This window comes from Anabrus simplex, chromosome 2 (genome assembly GCF_040414725.1).
Source record: "Anabrus simplex isolate iqAnaSimp1 chromosome 2, ASM4041472v1, whole genome shotgun sequence".
NCBI classification, from domain to species: domain Eukaryota; kingdom Metazoa; phylum Arthropoda; class Insecta; order Orthoptera; family Tettigoniidae; genus Anabrus; species Anabrus simplex.
This window is the reverse complement of record NC_090266.1, coordinates 906,914,066-906,920,103: the sequence shown is the minus strand read 5'-3', so window position 1 is coordinate 906,920,103 and position 6,038 is coordinate 906,914,066.

Below are 6,038 nucleotides of genomic sequence, written 5' to 3'. Positions count from 1 at the left end.
TTCCGGCATTTTCCTGGAGGAAAAGTGGGAAACCACGGAAACCACTTCGAGGATGGCTGAGGAGAGAATCGATCCCCCTCTATTCAGTTGAACTCTCGAGGGTGAGTGCAGGGCCGGGAATTGAACCTGGGATTCCAGGGATGGCAGCTAATCACACTAGCCACTACACCACAGAGGTGGACCAGCCCCTCATCTATGCGACAAATTACTCGTTAAACGGATTTATAGGCAAGATTCCATTCTGGTTGTTAACATCAAGCTCCTGCTACAGTTCGCGCAGGAGTGCGGGGGACACCCATTAAAAGATCGTATTTCACTCCTAAGAAGCTCTGAATTTCTCTCCAGGCTTACCTTGTCACGTCAGTGACAGAATTCAACATCACTTTTTGGTATTCAGTATAGCCACAGTGCAAGGTCCCTCTAAGTTCATCGCATACACAGACGTTATCATTGAATTCAAATAGCGCAGCAAACATGCACAGAATATCTCTTCAACACATGACCTTAATTTCTTCAGATTTACAGCGATGGCTCAAAAAACTCATAGTTGGATTTACATTTTACTGCTCAGATGCATACGGGGCTCAAACATTTCACCTCCCAAGCAATCTGTCCACAGTGTATACGCTGCGGAAACTTGCCGGGCTGAGTGGCTCAGATAGCTCAGGTGCTGGTCTTCTTAGCCTAACTTGGCAGGCTCGGTCCTGGCTCAGTACGGCGGAATTTGAAGGTGCTCAAGTACATCAGCCTCGGTGTCGGTAGATTTACTGGCACGTAAAAGAAATCCTACGGGACTAAATTCCGGCACGTCGGCGTCTCCGAAAACTGTATATTAGTTTGCCGGACGTAAAGCCAATATTATTATCAAATGCTATTCTCGAGCACTATCACATGTTGCAAGAGTACAAGGTAGGAACGCTGTAATTTTGCCTGATTCCTTGAATGTTCTTTCTACTGGGGATGGTGTTACAGTTCTGTCACAATTCAGTTTTCGTCAAATATTGGTTTAATCACGCCAGTAACAGCAATACTAACACAACACACTTAGCTTCACAACAGCAAGTCACTTTCCAAGAGAGGCCGTACGTGACGGCAATTGATTGCTCGGATACAGCAGGTTTTGGAACGATATCGGCGATGGAGTTTTTGGAATGATTACTGAATTTAGAAACACTATTATAATAGGTTTCGACAGGTTTTGGAACAGTATTATTACTTTATTCGGGCGTAGACTTAACCACTCTACAGTATCAGGTGCCGAGGTAACGGATAGTGGAAGCCTTTACTTTCCACCACTCTAAGGGCCTTCATGGCCTATACGGAGATGAGTTTGCTTTGCTTTTTTATTATTACTTCATTACTTAGCCCTGTTGAATACTTACCCGATGCAATAGGTAACTCATTTTGTTTTAGGAATGGAGTTAGCGAGTTTGGGAATGACATGCCTCAAATTCTTCTTTCGTATCCTATACGGAAATCAGCTGGAAGTGGGTATAAGCATTTCAGTTCATCTGTAATCCATATAATTCGTATACTTTCACTACAGTGCCTCAAACAAAAGCCAAACAAAGCATCTCCATACAGGCCATGAAGGCTCTCCGAGGAATGGAAGGTAAAATATTTATAACCTCGGTACTAATTTGGGTAGAATGTATTTACCTACAACAGGAAGGAAAAGCTGAAGTATACTGACATGGAAATACTAAATTGTGTCACCCGAGTTCTCTCAAGAGAATTGAAATCCGGACCACAGGGACGTGAATTCTCATTTCCACTTCTTACCTGCAATGGCCGGGATTCCAACCGCGGCCACTTTGGTGAGAAGGCAGCGACGGTACCAAATAAACACTATGAACGGGTTCAATGATTAAACTATATATTTTTTACTGCCTGGTCAAGAAAGTCACACAATACACCCGAGGAAGTCTTCGTCATGCAGGCCACCTGCCTGTGCAGTAGACGTCTTGGCAGACCAAAGTTTTAACTGAACTTTAAGAGCAACAGTTCTTTGTATTACTTAATCATCTAAATATTACTCTTTTGTTAGGTCTCGGAACCGGTCAGTCCTTTGGTATTCATAGGTTTGAGATATTGTAGTGACAGACCGTCTTGCCGGGCCTAAGCGAGCTCGGTTCCCCCATAAGATCATGGGTTCGATTATCCGTCAGTGAATAAGAAAACATTGAGACGAGATTCACATTTCGCGACAGGCACATGGCCCTGGGCTTCTCTCAGCCTACACAAAAAGTAAGCATGAGAATAATTTCTAGGGGCAAGGATTGCCGGGCTCAGAGGTAACCATTCTACCCAACTTAGTGCCCAGATTATGAATATTTTACCTTCCATTTTTCGGAGGGCCTCCATGGCCTGTATGGAGATGCTTTGGTTTGCTTTGGTTTGAGGCAATGTAGTAAAAGTGTACGATTTATGTGGATTGCAGATGAACTGAAGAGGACGACGGCTTAACTGCATCCACACAGATCATGTAGTCTGCTAGCAAGCAAAAAAAAATCAAGCTTTACGTGACTGTTGATATAGTTAACGTATCCAGAGGACTCACAGTTTTACGTAGAGTAGGAACCACGGGCTCTCACTTTCCATTTCAAAATTACAAATACATTGGCCGAGATTCGTACCGCGACCTCCTAGGAGAGAAGCTAGTGACGATACCCGTCAGTTATCACGCTCCCTGTCATGTAGGTGAATGAAGCAATTATTGGTTATTGTTTACACAGATTGCATTTCAAAACGTTTAATTACACTTTCATTCATTATTACATTATTACCAATAATCAGAGCGAGTTGGAATTTCCATAAGGCTCCGTAGCCCAGAGAAGTCAGTTCCATATTTCAACACCATGCGCCGTATAGATCGTTTGGTCTGAACGAGTAGCAATTGAAAGCAATATTGTGTAGTCACGACGCACTGTATAATATTGTCTGCGTGTGAATTGAGTGTTTTTGTTAAATGCAGCCAGCATCAAAACAGGCTGTTTTGTGTCAGGATGTAAATCGTAAGGCACATCACTCCTAAAGTTTTTCAAAAGATGAAAGTCAAGTTGGCAATTCAGCTATTTAGCACGACAATTTCAATAGGTCTGCGGTTTTATATAGCACATGGTGTCCATAGCTTCGAGGATAGAGTACCTGAACAATGTTCACGTAATATGAACAACATTTTCGATGCTATGGATTTGAAATTTCCGATTGAGACGGCTCCAAAATTATGACAATCATCAAAACACACTGAAAAAGTTCCACGAAATTATCCAGCTGCATCTACTGTAACTCTAGGAGTCACCATCAAGAGTACACAATAGATTTGGCCGACTTCCTTTGGTCTTATGCATGATCTAATCAGTGACGACCAATCCACCTCTATTTTTTTAATCTCCTTTTGTGTCGGCTTATATGGGCTACGTACCAGAAATGAATTCACTCACGGTTCACTGTTATTGACCACAGGCTGTTTTCACGCAAATGATAAGATCACTGGCACAGAATGAAAGACGGCGAAGTAGGGAGTTAAAAGGAAATACTCATGAACAGTTAAGTCACACCATTTCACTAAAAGATGTTAAACCAGGCTCAGTCCCACAGATCTGTCAGTTAATGATAACAGTTCAGCTAGAGCAGGCAATAATTAAGTGTATTATTTATGTGGTTGCTTGATTCACAGAACAGCAAACAAAATTGTACCGAGCGATGAGCGTGTGCGAAATCGTTAGAATTTTATGATTCTGAAACTCATTGTGTCCTGAGTGATGTAAGCGTTCTTTCCAAATTACTAGTAGTGACTCTATATGTCTTAAATATCCTCCGTTAGCCTTCTATGACGTACTGAAACGTGTAGACGCTACAATGGATAAAAAGCCAAAAAGGAAAAGACCCGTTGTGGGGAGATATATTTTCAGACTGTGTGGATATGACGTATGAACTTCAAGTGTTTCAAAATCTGTGCTCTTCAGAAAATCATCTGTTAATATGTTTACCCAAAATGTCATTTCGTTAAATTAATTCCAGATTCAATTTTAGGGTGAAGGAAATATAAAGAGAGGTGAAGTCCAAGTCATCTTCTAAAGCAGCAAGAAAATTAGTTAAAGTGTATTTTCAACTCGAGGTGCTAATTTTCCATCAAAGAGTATACTCTGCATCGCATTATTAACCATTTCTTTCTGCAAACAGAACTGCAGTGTGTTATATAGAACACCCAATAATAGCAGCATTAATCTGTATTTCAATTATGTGCAGAAGTCTAGCAGTATAGCTCCGACAAGCTCCAGGTCCAAATGTTTCATCATACGCTATGAAGTCGCGTTTTGACCCGTTGACACCAGCACCTACCTTGCGGCGGTAACGTTGAATTGCATGAGTTATACCATTCGCCTTGCAATAATCAATACTCTCAACAATTACTAACAAATATTCCCTTGTAGGCGTACCGAGCATTTATAAAACATATTATTATATTCGATTGGTTTGCTAGAATATAGGGAGAGCGGGTGGGAGAGAGGTGGTGGGATGGTCGAATGGATTGAAGCATTGTTGGGACACTCAGAGGAGCTTACCTCAAACAACTTAACCTTTATTATTGACTGCTACATCTCAGGCAAGAACGATATCCTAATTTTTATTATCACCACTTTATAGTCTATAATGATAATTTATTGTCAAGCATATGGAAGACTAATAAATCGCTTATGAATACATTAATAGCCTACTTTTCGTCATTTTCATTACATTGTCATTGCTGCTGCAATTCACGTATTTCAACCATTTCAATTGTAACACAATTTAGTATTAACAACTGATATAATAATGGAAGTCAGGGTCAGAGCGGGCCTTTTCTCTCAAATAAAGTTTAGTTCAGAACTATAAAGCTGGTATCGTATCGCCGGGTAATAATTCTTATGATTATGATACTGAAATTGTTATTGTTTCTTGTTATAGAATTCAAGGACGTCATCATAATTTACTAAATTATTTATGAATTGTATCTGATAAATTACATTTTATTGTTTGAAGTAGGATATATCACAGCAAATCATTTTCAGATTAAGACTGGGAATGATGCTCCACAGTTGAACATGTCAGCATTTTGCAGATGTGAGGGTGAGAAATACACTGGATTATTGTTTTTGTTTGGTTCTTGTTGTTTGCGGTATTTGGAATCACTTTGGGGATTCCGCGTGCGCTAATATTGCGATTTGCGTGACTCATAATACAGGACCATTCAGGGTAGAGTTATGTAATCCAGGTCTTAAAATACTGCGTTTTTTGCGAGTGAATGGGAAAAAATGTTTTGAGAGTCTTCAGGAGACTGAACCACTTGGCTATGACAGACAAAGGCCACAACAATGCTCAGTATTAGGTTACATCATAATTTTTTTTTTTTGCTAGGGACTTTACGTCGCACCGACACAGATAGGTCTTATGGCGACGATGGGATAGGAAAGACCTAGGAGTTGGAAGGAAGCGGCCGTGGCCTTAATTAAGGTACAGCCCAAGCATTTGCCTGGTGTGAAAATGGGAAACCACGGAAAACCATCTTCAGGGCTGCCGATAGTGGGATTCGAACCTACTATCTCCCGGATGCAAGCTCACAGCCGCGCGCCTCTACGCGCACGGCCAACTCGCCCGGTCATCACAATTTTAGTGCCCGTGTTCCAGCTATGATTCTCGTAACATTCAGCAGTAAACATTTCAGTGTCTCCAGTTGATGAACGAAGAGGTTCTCACGAATATGACTGAAGCTAAGTTTATTAAAGGAAGTGCATATTTTCATTCAGGTACAAAAATTCTTGGCGAGGATCTTCACTTGCCAGTAAAATGTGACTTGTCAGAAACCATAAAATAGTGACCCTTTAGGAAACAGGTTTGAAAATAAAGCTTTAAAATAGCAAAGATATAATCTATCCGTTCCAACAAGTGGTTGACTTCTATATGTGTATGAAAACAGATTTACTTTGCTTGTGGGCCCTATATAGGAATTTTTGCCTCGAAAGACGATTTTACAAAGAATTCTTCAATAGAAAGGA